At 38.5% G+C, this 13,861-nt stretch overlaps 1 protein-coding gene across 2 annotated transcripts in view; it reads right to left on the bottom strand.

Moving 5' to 3' along the window:
* PAPPA2 (pappalysin 2) overlaps positions 1 to 13,861 on the bottom strand; it is a 400,048-nt gene that overhangs the window by 338,511 nt on the left and 47,676 nt on the right. The window lies entirely within an intron of this gene.

The following is a 13,861-nucleotide window of genomic DNA, read 5'->3' as shown; positions in this document are numbered from 1 at the left end:
TCTCTGTCTGTCTCTCCTTCTTTCTGACACACACACACACACATACACACACACACACACACACATCCCAGTGTTATGCTTTCTTACATCAAACCTCAGGCATCCCTCTACTTTCAAGCTCTTGCAAAGAGAAAGTCTTACAAGAACCACTAGGTCTATTTCTCTTTCTTATTTTATTTTTTTTATTTAGAAAAGGAGTCTTGCTATGTTACCTAGGCTGGCCTCAAACCCCTGGGCTCAGGTGATCCTCCTGCTTCAGTCTCCCGAGTACCTGAGACTATAAGCATACACTACTACTGCGTCCAACACACTTGGCCTATTACATTTGGCAGGTCCTTAAGCCTTAGAAACAATTCCAGGAGAGTCTGGTTGCAAGACCAGTCCACTAAATCAGTCTTTCCCCACCAAGCAGTCTTCTTCTCCCATAACTCTCTTGCTTTTCAGTCACTCACACTTACTCTGCAACTCAATTATCACAGGGTGTAGGGAGATCCCCTGAAACTATTGCTACCGAATAAAAGATGAAATGCTCCTGATTATTGTACATACAAAATTGCATGCAAGATTGTGTAAAGACAATGCCAGGTTGGACTGTCAGAATGAGCCAATGGTGCATGATGTGCTTCCTCCTGCAGAAAGCCTATGAGTGGACATGCAGTCAGGGAGGTTTCACATCACCAAGATTCCTATCCCAGAAAAGCAGATGTTCATAGCTCTGAGAATGGAATGCAACCCTTGTGGAGAGCCTATAAATGGATGCATGTGGGGCGCCCATTCATACGGATAAGATAGAGCTATAAACACCCTTATCTTGCCACAGCTCTTCTAGGCCTCTTTAGGGTTAAGGCATACTCCCTTCTGAGAATTTCTGGTCTAACCGGTTGTCTAGCTTCACGTCCTGTTTCTATGGATTGTCTGCAACCAGCTTTTGCTGCAACTGTTACTGCTGATTAATATCTTGCTAATCATAGGTTCTGGAAAGATTGTGTTTCTGTTTTAAGGCTCTGTTAGAAATTACTGATGCCCACACTATATTGTATATTTTTATCTCTGTATACTGCACTTCTGCATACAGATGTTATGTTAAAGAATTACTTCATCCCCATGTGACCATCTCACCTCATAATCAAATGACCCTAAATCCCTCACTAACCTACCCCCACCCTCACTAAACATAATAATAAATGCTGGTATATCCAGTGCATTGGTGGCATCATGGGACCAGAAGGCAGTGACCCCCCTGGATCCAGCTTTCACTATCTTGTGTGTATCTATTATTTCTCAACCTGCCGATCTGCCTGGGAACAAAGAAAGAGGCCCATTGCATTGCAGGCTGCTGGCCAGATCCTGCAATAACAGGGTTTGCATGTCTTCTTGAAACTTTTATGTCATTAGCTTACCCCAAAAAGCATGAGTTCACCGTAATTAGAAAGATCTACACGTGCCATCTTTGATAAGTGTTAACTATGAAATGTCCCTGCTACTGATCCAACACTGACACAGAGATGACAGGATCTTCAATGTCAGTGATAGCCATGTATCACTGGAAGTTCCCCAGATCTATTTCTACCTCAATAATTCTGCTCTCTGAAAGTGTGACTTAACTGTCAGAACCTGGATGACTTTAGAAAGACTTCCAGTAAGTCAAGTTTCCAAATCCAACTGAATTAGGGTAGTTCAAGAATTTTCTGATAGTTCTGAGAAGCTAAGAGGGTGAACACATTTGACCAGAAACAAATCTTCAGCATGGTACAGTCTCTAACCAGCCTTGTGTGTGGATCCAAGATAGCAGGAGTGAGGAGTGGAGAGGGGAGAAGCAAGAGGCACAGTTGGACAAGAAGGAAGAAGAGAAATGTAACATTTTTTGTTCCTACTTTGTTCCTTGTCTAGAGTAAGACACAACTGCTAACATTACCAGGGATGACCTTCTTCTTGTCCCCTCTCTGTGCAGCCAAAATTCTGACCTGAGCCAACTGCTAAGGCCTTGCCCCAAGGACTGTCACTGATTAAACAAATTGAGCCAACGACAAGGTATAGCTTTTTCCAGTCCAAGCTTCTCAGTGCTAACTTCTCTGCTCCTTGCTCACCTTATAGAAGAAACACAGTCAAGTAGAAGAGTACTTGATAATAACCAAAGGGACAATGCCAAGGGTTTCTTTTCACTATAGCTCCCAGCCAACTACCAACTTTCAACTTCACTGTTTGGTTAAGAATATTAAAAAGGAAAAAATGAAAAAAATACTACCAGCAAGTGTAGAGAGTTTGTGATAAATCACCATATCTTGGCTTACATTAATTAGTTGTGATTAATTATGTGAAGAGCTGATAGGCACTCATGTTGTTTCTACTTCCTGGGGATTACCAAACATGAGCAATTCAGGACAATGCACATATAATGTGATGTTTTATTAGTTTTTCCTGTCTTCATGGCATGGAGAGGGAAATTTCTAGTTTAGATGACCCTGGACCTTCATCTGAAGCAAGAACAGCAAAACAGTCAGTTCCCTAATGAGAAAAATTATATACACCAGGAAAAGCATACCTTTGCTATTGCTGTTAGGTCTAAAGGTTATGCTGTCTCCTCTCCTTGCCTCCTTCACTTTCACCAGCCCCACCTCCTCACCCATCCAACTCATTCTCAGACTCTGTACTCTGCAGCAGTCTCACCCAGTCCTACAGGGAAGGCCAAGTATAGCTCTTCTGTGCTCATTTGTTCCCTGTGCACACTACTACTACTGCACTTGACCCATGGTATTGAAGTTACCTGTTCATGTGACTTGTGAGAACAGTTGGCTGATAAAGAGCAGGATTATGTCTTACTCTATTTTGCAAAATTAGACTCTAATCTCATGTTTGGCACATGGAAGGTATTGAAGCCACATTGAATTGAATTGCATGGATATTTACCATATTCTGTGTGACTTTTACCATCTTCCTCATTCTCCTCCATGTTATCAAATAAGTTATATTAGTATGTCTTACAGTTATGATTGTAAGTTAAGTGCATCTCAGACATTTTAAGTCTTCCTGGTCTCCACTCTCTAGAACAACATATGTGAACATTTATCTCATTCTAATATAGCAGTAGTACTTTTCTACTTTTTTTTTAAGTGCCCTTTAAGTTGCTTTTCCAGTAAGAAGTACCTCTTGAAAAGTCATCCACATTTTCTCCTGAATTCCTATTCAGCCTAAGGCAGGTTTTTTTGAGATGTATGTCCATTCTGGGAATGCAGTCTCACAGGCTGATGGGATCAAGGTATGATTTGTTTTCACCAACCCTTTACATGCACACTTCCACACACATGTGGGCTCATGTTCAGGAATATGCTAAATGCAGATGGTTCCTGAGTTTAGCCTTAAAAAACAAAAACAACTTTTCAAAATAACGACACTTGGATTTCAAATGCCTAGTATTATTTTTGACTACACTTAAAGGGATTATTTTCTGTTTAGCTTACTTTCAAATCCACCAACTCAAACTTAAAGGCCTGAAAGTTTCAGGGTGTCTTCTGGTAAGTTTGTTTGTTTGTTTTAACCTGTCAAGTTTTCCACAATTACGGGTAACTCCATAAAGGCACTGAAGTCCTTCTGGACATTCCAGTTTATCAGAATGGACTTCGTCAACTCTTTGCATTTGGGTTAAACTATTCTGACTTGGGACATGGATGCTCTCACGATTACATAACGTCTACACAGCATGCGGTATTCCTAATTTCCTCAAATGCATTCTTACTTAAAGTTAGGAAGGTAGCAAGAAGTCCTAGAAAGTTCTCCAGATTGTGAGTCAGAGACCTGTGGGAGGCCTCAAAGGCTTTATAGAAACAAGTAGTACATGAACAGGCAAATAGGTAAGCAGGTAGGTAGATATGTAGGTAAGCAGATAAATAGCATTTCCCTACCAATCCTCCCACCTTGGCCTGTTTCAAGTTTTCTAAAATGAAGGGGGTTAGATGGTTGGTCACTAAGTTCTATTCAAGTCCTTTGAGTCTAGTCTTTCTTTCTCATTAACTTTCTGGTTCTTCCTGAGGTCCTCTTCCATGGATCTTTTCAAGGCAACTCTAGACCTACTGAAACCTGCTTTCATAAATTTCCTTTCTTTATTGCCTTGGAATTCTGAGCTCTTCTCATTTTCTCATTTCCTTCCGCCATGGTGGCCAATCACCCTTCAACCTTTAAATGCTCTCTTCATGTAAGGAGTACCAACGAAAGGCGCCTGACTGCCTTGTTTCTGGTGGTGAGTGATTCCAAAGTGAGCTGAAAAGTCAACGCAACTTTCTTAAATGCCTCACTCACTGACCTACAGAAAAGCTGAGCCTCTATCTTGCCCTGCCTCACAGTCACCTGTTTTTAATTGCATCAGTCCCCATATTGGCCACAGGCTTTGGTTTCACAGCCTGGGATGACTCACTGCCTTCCCTAAACACCTCCTGCCTGAGAAGAGCTGTCATGAGTATCTCCTCACATTGATAGTTTCCTTTTTAATATTTATAAACACCAAAGTATTTTTCTCTCCCCCACTTGAAATGTATATATTCATTCATTAAAAGACATTGACGTTGCTGAGGTAATGGCCTGTCGACAGATTTACAGCAGGAACTATCTCACTGCCTGCAGGCCTGTGCATTTTAATATAATTAAAAGGCTTCTGTTTGGAATCTTAGCTAATTAATATTCATGCTTTCCTCCTTCCACCTGCCATTCCCGATTTGCTGTCTTTTAGCAGATTGATCAAGACCCAATTAATCCCACCACCAGTCAAAGCAAGGCAGGCAGGAAAAGAAAGGGGGAAATACCATTGCAGTGCTGGCTTTTTAATGAAAAAGCTCATTTTAACTAACAGAAACTTTTTCCTGGTTTATGCGGAAGGTTAAGGAAGAGTCTCTATAAATACGGTAGGAATAGAACAGATAGGAATTGTAGGTTAAATCTGTCACATTGAAATTTTACTAATCTATAAGTTTCATTCACACTGGAAATTACAAAACAGAAACTTGGAGAACCAGATAATAGATATTTTTAAGAGAAATAAAGCTGAAAATGGCAGTGACAGTAGCTGAGAAAAACTATCCACACAAATGAATGTGATTCACCTACATAGGACCTTTGAGAACCAATCAGATTTCCAGGGATAGACACATGGCCACTGTCTTAGTCCATTCTCACTGGTCTACCAAATTACTACAGACTGGATAATTTGAAAATGACAGAAACTTATTTCTCACAGTTCTGGACTTTCTTCTAGTTTTGGTGTATAGTAAGGGCTTGCTCTTTGCTTCCAAGATGGTGCCTTGTTGATGTGGTCCCCCAGAAGGAAAAAACACTATGTCCTCATATGGCAGAAGGGATGGAAGAACAGAATTCCTTCCCTCAAGCTCTTTTATAAGGGCACTGATATCATTCATAAGGGCAGAGCCCTCATAACCTAATCGCCTACCTTTGAACAGTATTGCATTGGGGGTTAAGTTTCAACATGGATTTTGGAGGCGCACAAACATTCAAATCTTAGCAATCACTTACCTTTCTTTGCTTCTAAATGAAAACTGTTTTGCCTTAAAAAGGAAATATTAAGGCAGGTGATAGGGGGAGTGGGGAGGATGGTAAACGATGAGAATGAGGTATTCAAATTAAACTTTCTTCAGGTATATGAAAGCCTGTCACAAAAAAAAAAAAAAAAAAAAAAGAATTAAACTCTCTTCATTTGATTTTGAGGACAGAAAAGGGAATCTGAGCAGCATTTGTGATGAGACACTCAACAACCATGGACTTGAGCTCAGGGGAGATCTGAATTAAAAGAAGGAAGAAATGGTTTGGGGGCTCTACTTTTCCCTACACAGTTGCTCTTCCCAATTGTGGGTATTTTTGAGAACATGTTGTCCTGTGATGAGAACAAGAGCCACTAGAGAAAGTCACTAAGCAAAATATCTCACATTTAGGCTAGTTGACTTTGGCAAGTTTACTCCACTGCTTTTAGTCTCATCCATAAAATGGACTAGTAATACTTCCTTCCGCGAACTGTTGTGGGGACTAAACGAGAGTCTTCAAGTGCCTAGTGCAAGACTCAGTAAATATCAGTTCCACTTATTTATCCCAGCAAGAGAGAAATGTCTTCCACACTATGGAATGGAGTGCATAAGTGACAGCCACTTCATGTCACAGTGAACATTTCTCTAGAAAGAAGAAAGGATGGAGAGGTAAGGAACTCACTCTCTTTTGGTCACAAAATGCACAAGTGAAAAAAAAAAAACCCCCAAAATGAAGCTTACTGCATCTCTAAGCCAGCCTCGCCCAGTGCAGTGGGTATTAACAATGGAGCAAAGAGGGGTCACAGGGACAAGATAAAAATAAACCGAAAGCACCGGATTTATGCAACAGGTACATGTAGTTTGTCTTGTTGATGAGTCACTGGTCTGAGAAATCTGTTTAGGTTCGGCAGGAAGCCCGTGAACAGGCTGCAACTTAATTGTCCTTCCACTGTGGTTGCTCCCATTGTGAGCTTCAGGCTCTTTATTTTTCAAAAGTCTGGGTGATCACAATCCTCCTGGATGAGATCATATGGGGACTGTATTGCTGACCCATCCAACCAGAATGCCCTTTTACAGTTCCTGGCTATCAACCTCCCACTCATCCTCCAGGGCAGTTCAAGTGTCTCTCTTTCTGGGAAGCCATTCCCGTTAGCCTGGTCAGAAATAATGACTCTTTTTTTTGTGTTCTGCTCTATTAACATTTGCAAGTCCCTCTCCCCCAGTGATAATAATGATATTTGCTAACAGTTATTGAAGACTTTCCAAGTGCCAAATATTGCACTCAGTGTTTTATGGGCACTATCTCAGTTACTCTTAGGAGGTATATATTTTAATTCTCCCAGTTTTACTGATGATAAAACTAGTCTAGTGAATTTTGTGAATATCTTGCCCATTAATATACAACTAACAAAGCAAGATTAGCAGCAAGGTATTTGGACTCCAGAGACCAACGTATTCATTGTGATCTCTTCCTCAATGCTTAATATACAGTAGGAGCTCGATAGAGATGTAAACACTGAATAAGAATCATCCTGATGGAATGAGGAAAATGCCTCCAGATAGCAAGGCCAGTCTGGAATGGGCAAACTCTACCACAGAACATGCACAAGCCGGAGAGGCTTTCTGTAATCCATGGGCTTTGTCATCGCATTTCTGTTGAGCCTCTTTTTGGTCCTAGGCATGCCTAAAATTTGATTCAAAGTCAAAATTTCCTTGAAACAGATTCATCCCATGAAGAATGCTATGGATAAATAAGTTTACATCTCTTTTTTTAGGTCGTATATTTTGTCAAAATGTTATTGTCAGTAATAAGCCTAGGCTCCAGTGAAACAAGGGTTGAGTCAAAATGATTGAAAGCCCAAGATTGCTCCGCTGGGGTTTTGACTTAAGTCAAATCCATGTGGTGAAGGGAAAGACTGCAGAAGCAGACCTGGGTTAAGGTCTGGGGGATCCAGGAGTGATGTGGGTTGGATGTGTGTCCCCTCCAAATCTCACGTTGAAATTTGATCCCCAGTGTTGGAGGTAGAGCCTGGTGGGAGGTGTTTGGGTCATGGGGCAGATCCCTTATGAATGGCTTGGTGCCCTCCCCAATGTAACTAGTGGGTTCCCTTCTGTTAGTTCCCATGGGAGCTGTTTAAAGGAGCTGTTGTTTAAAGGAGTCTGACACTTCCTCCTCTCTCTTGCTCCCTCTCTCAATGTATGATGTGCCAGCTCCCCATTTACCTTCCACCGTGATTGTAAGCTTCCTGAGGCCTCACCAGAAGTAGATGCTGGCACTATGCTTCTTGTACCTTCTGCAGAACTGTGAGCCAATTAAACATTTTTTCTTTATAAACTACCCAGTCTCAGATATTCCTTTACAGCAATGCAAAACAGACAAACACAGGGTGTATCTTGTTGTCTCTCTAAAATAGTCATCCATAAAATTCTGGTAATAAGCCTCCGTCACTCATTCATGTTGGTTGAGATGGCATGTATGAGAGCCTTTTGTGGTGCATGTGGATGGATGGTGCTCTTTGGAGAAAGTGGTTACAGTCATGACTTCACAGACAGCATGCTCGCTTCAGCTGCCTGCCTTCGACTGAGTCCTAGACAGATACCTAAACTGCATTTTCCTCCCCCTCTTGAGCTTCCAGCAAGATACAAACTGCTATCTAACAGATGATGTAGTGTATAAATGAGAAGAGAATAATTGTGAAGGTTCTAGAGTCTTTCACGGAATAATTGTAAGAGACAGAAGAGATCATAAAATTCAACTCTCCCATTTTACAAATGAGGAAATTGAGACCAGAATCAGAAAAATTTTCTGGTGAATCAGGGATTGGCCAACTGGACCAAGATAACACAACTGGTTCACAGAAGAACTAGGATGGGAACTCAGATCTTCCAACTTCTATTCATATCATGCTGGCTTTCTCTTCTCAGAAATGAAAGTTCTATTTCCATTTTGATAAATGTCTCAAGTGAGAAGCAGGGAGGGAAAATCAGAGGAGGATAAAAGAGAAGAAGAGGTAGACTCTTCTCTTTGAAACATTTAAGAAAGAAACAGGAAAAAGCTTTGTGCTTGTGTTGAAAAAAGAAAAATGAAGGAAAAAATAAAGGAAAAACTTATCAACAATTTAGAAAAATATAAGCAAGTAACAAGTTTATCCAAAAAGCTATGGAATATGAGTGAGAAAAACAAGTGAAGGAAAGTCAGTACTAGTTAGGGTTCTCCAGAAAAACAGAATCCGTAGAAGATATCGATGGTGATGATGATGATGATGATGATGATGATAATGATGATAGAAATTTATAATAAAGAATGGCTTACACAATTATGGAGGCTAAGTCCAGGCCCAGGAGAGCTGATTTTGCAGTTTCAGTTCAAGTCTGAAGGCCTTGGAAGCAAGAGAGCCGATGGTATAATTTCCAGTCCTTCATATAGTCTTTCACAGTTTGCAGAAGGATCAGGCTATCCCTAAATTTTGAAACCGCTGTAGAAATTCATCGGCTACCTGCAAAATACCTGGTGAGAATGGTACTCAGTCTGATACCCAGAAGGATTGTGTTATGACCTGGTGCTGCACCTCTTACATTGCTTTTTTAAATTTGTAAACACAGGCTGAAATGTAAAGGGCCCAATATGTTTTATTAATGTTTTTAAAAATATTTTAATCAATTTTATTGAACAATGATTTTTATAAACTAAAATTCCCATTTGAAGTATATAATTCAATAAGTTTTGACATATATATATGCACACATCAGAGTAATCAATACGATAATAAAAATATAGACTATTTTCATCACCCTAAAAAGCTTTCTCATGTTCCTTTGTAGTCAATTTCTTCACCCCTTGTTTCAGACAGTCAATGATCTGCTTTATGTTGTTATAAATTAGATTTATTTGTTCTTGAAATTCTTATAAACAGAGTGCTAGAGTATGCACTCTTTTGTATCTAGTTTCTTTTACTTGGCCAGCTTCTTTTACTTGGCATAATGCTTTTGAAATTCCTTAATGCTGTTGCATATGTTAGTAGTAGTTCATTTCTTTTATTGCAAAGTGGTGTTCCATTTCATGGATATATCATAATTTGCCACTTAATGAAACTGCCAAATTTTTTTCAAAGTGGTGTACCATTTCACATTCCCACTAAGAGTGTATGAAAGTTCCAGTTGCTCCACACTTTTGCCAACATTTAATGTGGTCACTCTTTTTTTTTTTTTTTTTTTTTTGCAAATTTAGTCTTAGTAAAGATGTAGCAGAATCTCATTGTGCTTTTAATTGCTTTTCCCAATGAATAATTTTATTGAACATATTTATATGTGCTTATTGGCCACTTATGTCTTCTTCTGAAAAATGGTATGAAATATTTTGCTATTTTTGGGGGGTCCTTTTTATTCTTATTATCAAGTTTGAAGTGTTCCTTATATATTCTAGTTGCAAGTGCTTTGTCTGACCTAGGTATTCTGAATATTCTAATCTATGGAGTTAATTTTAATTTTTAATAGCACCTTTTAAAGAAAAAACCTTATATTTATAAAGTCCAATCATCACCTAGCGAGTAGGAGAGAACCCAATAGTGTAAGTTTCAGTCTGAGTTCAAAGACCAGAGGACTGGAAGCCTGATGGTAGAAGTCCAGGTTCAAGTTTGAAGGTCTAAGAACCAGGAAAGCCAATGTCAGAAGGCAGGAAAAATTGGATATGGTAGGCTAAAGCAGAGAGAGCAAATTCACTTCCTCTGCCTTTTTGTTCTATTCAGACCCTCAACAGATTGAATGATGCCTACTTACATTGGTCAGGGTCATCTTTACCCAGTCTACTGCTGCAAATGCAAATCTCTTTTAGAAACATCTTCACAGCTGTTTCACAGAAATTTTGTTTCACCAGTTATCTGGGTACCACTTAGCCCAGTTAAATTGATACATAAAATTATCACAACCAGTTAGGACCACCAGTGTTGAATCGAAGTTATAAAAACAAACATCCTTGACTCGGTCACAGTCCTAAATGGAAAGTATTCAATTGTTCCCCATTAAGTATGATATTCACTGTAAGTTTTTGCAGATTCCCTGTAAATCAGAAGTACACAAAACTGGACTTGTATTCCTAATTTGTTGAGAGATTTAATCACGAATGAGGGCTGTATTTTTTACAAATGCTTTTTCTGTATCATAATCCCTGGTAATATACCTTGCTCTGAAAATTCCTCTTTTCTAATATTAATATATCAGTTACAGCTTTCATTTGATTAGTGTTTGTATGGTATATTTTTTCCAACCTTTTATTTTGAACCTATCTGTGACATTGCATTTACTGTACACATCTTATAGACGATACATAACAAGAACGATTAGTTCTTTTTTTTTATCCATTCTAATAATGTCGGCCCTTTAATTGAAGTGCTTAGAAAGTTTACATTTAATATGATTATTGATATGGCTATGTTTGAATTAACTATCTTAATAGTTGTTTTCAATTTGTCCCATTAATTCTTTTTTTTTTCCTTTTTTCTGCCTTTTTTTGGATTAAATTAAATATTTTTACAATTGGATTTTATCTCTGGCTTATTAGCTCTCTCTCTTTTCATTTTTGGGTGCATGTGTGTGTGTGTGTGTTGCCTTAAGTTTTAAAATATACATTTTAGCATATCTCAGTCTACCTTCAGTGCTATTATATAACTTACAGTGACATTCTCCCATGTTTTCCTTCCCATTCTTTGTACTATTATATATTTTTATCTGTATGTATTATAGACTATACAACATGCTACTATTTTTGCTTCAGTTATCTTTTGAAAAACTCTTAAATAAAATTTTTTATTTATTCATATATTTACAATTTGTAGGGCTCTTTATGTCTGTATGTAACTCTAATTTCTTCCTCAAGAACGTCTTGTAGCATTTCTTGTAGTTCAGATCTCATAAATACAAGTTCTCTCAACTTTTCTTTGAAAAGTCATTATTTAAACTCCACTTTTAAAAGAAATATTCATTCGATATGGCATTCTAGTTTAACAGAAGATTTTTTTTTTGTTTTTTTTTTGTTTTTTTGAGACGGAGTCTCGCTCTGTCGCCCAGGCTGGAGTGCAGTGGCCGGATCTCAGCTCACTGCAAGCTCCGCCTCCCAGGTTTACGCCATTCTCCTGCCTCAACCTCCCGAGTAGCTGGGACTACAGGCGCCCGCCACCTCGCCCGGCTAGTTTTTTGTATTTTTTAGTAGAGACGGGGTTTCACCGTGTTAGCCAGGATGGTCTCGATCTCCTGACCTCATGATCCGCCCGTCTCGGCCTCCCAAAGTGCTGGGATTACAGGCTTGAGCCACCGCGCCCGGCCAACAGAAGATTTTTATTTAATTTTCTTGTTCTGTTGTTCTGTTTGCTTTAGTTTCAGTACTTTAAAGATGGTGTTACATTGTCTTCTGGTTTAAATAGCCTTAGGTGAGAAAACTATGATAATTCTTATCTTTGTTGTTCTGTTCATAACATGTTCCCCACCCCCATCTGCTTTTTAAAATTATCTTTATATTGCTGGTTTTTACAGATTTTGTTATGATGTGTCTTAGTATATTTGTCTTTGTGTTTAGCCTCCTTGAAATGCCTTGTACTTCTCAAATATGTGAGCTTATAGTTTTCACCAAATTTGAAAAATTTCAGCCATATTTGTTTTTATTTTTTGATTTTGGGGTTTATTTGTTGTTGTTTTTGAGACAGGGTCACACTGTCACCCAGGCTGGAGTGTGGTGGCATGATCACAACTCATGGCAGTCTCAACCTCCCTGGCTCAGGTGATCTCCATGCTTCAGCCTCCCAAGTAACTGGGACTACAGGCACATGTCACCATGACCAGCTAATGTGTGTTTTTTGTTTGTTTTTGTAGAAATGGGGTTTTGCCCAGCTAATGTGTGTTTTTTGTTTGTTTGTTTTTGTAGAAATGGGGTTTTGCCAGCCTGTTGACCAGGCTGTTCTCAAATTCCCAGGCTCAAGCAATCTGCCAGCCTCGGTCTCCCAAAGTGCTGGGATTATAGGTATGATCCACCACGCCCAGCTAAGCCATATTCCTTCATATATTTTTCTGTCCCCCTCCATTCTTCTGAAACTCTAATTAAATATATATTACATATTCTCTAATTATATATTAGAGATAATAAACACTATACATATATTTATGTTAGACTGCTTGAAATTTTTCCAAAAGTCATTTATTAGTCCGTTTTCACCCTGCTATAAAGAACTACCTGAGACTGAGTAATTTACTTTAAAAAAAAAAAAGGTTTAAGTGACTCACAGTTTCACATGGCTGAGGAAACCTCAGGACACTTATGATCATGGCAGAAGAGGATGGGGAAGCAAGGCACGTATTCCATGGCAGCAGGAGAGAGAAGGTGAAGGGGGACAGTGCTACACTTTTAAACAAAACGATCTCATGAGAACTCATTCACTATCATGAGAACAGCAAGGGAGAAATCCACCCCTATGATTCAATCATTTCCCACGAGGTCACTCCCCCAACATGTGAGGATGACAATTTGACATGAGACTTGGGTGGGAACACAGAACCAAGCCATATCATTGTCATTGAGACTCTGTTCTTTTTTTTTAAGTTTTTATTCTATATATACTTCATTTTGGATAGTTTTCATTTATGTTTTCAAGTTCCCCACTCATTTTTTCTTCTACATTGTCTAACTGGCTATTAATTCCATGCAGTGATTTTTCATTCAAGATATTTTATTTTCAGAACTAGGATTTATGATTTATGTTTTTCTCTATAAGTCATTTTTATCCTCACACTGTTTATATTTTTCCTTATATAATTATGCATATTTACAATAGCTGTTTTAAAATTGTTTGCTAATTCTTTCATCTCTGTCATTTTCAGTATGTTTCTACCAACTGATTTATTTTAATGGATATGGATCATATTTTCCTGTTTTCACATGATTAGTAATTTCATGGAATGACGTATTTGGTTAATTTTGTGCTTTGAATGATGGATTTTATAGTTTTTCTTTAAAGAGTGTTACACTTGTTCTGGTAGACAATTACATTACTGGAAGATCAGCTCGATCTTTCTGAAGACGGTTTTTAAGCTTTATAAAGTCTCTGTTGAGTAGCCTTTACTATAAGGATAGTTTAGCCCCACTATGAAGGCATGACTTCTCTGAGGTCTTGACCAAATGCCCCAAGGTTTTTAGGGTTTTGTAGTTTTTTTTTTTTTTTCCAATTTTTACTTTTTTATTCTGGTATCTTTTCTGCTTTTTATATAATTTTTTAAAATTCCAACTTTTATTTTAGATATGGCGGTACATGTGCATGTTTGTTACATGGGTATATTGCACTCAGGTTGTGAGCATA

Source organism: Piliocolobus tephrosceles, chromosome 1, assembly GCF_002776525.5.
Source record: "Piliocolobus tephrosceles isolate RC106 chromosome 1, ASM277652v3, whole genome shotgun sequence".
Classification (NCBI taxonomy): Eukaryota; Metazoa; Chordata; class Mammalia; order Primates; family Cercopithecidae; genus Piliocolobus; species Piliocolobus tephrosceles.
The sequence above is the reverse complement of the archived record's forward strand: the minus strand, read 5'-3'. Positions and strand labels throughout refer to the sequence as shown.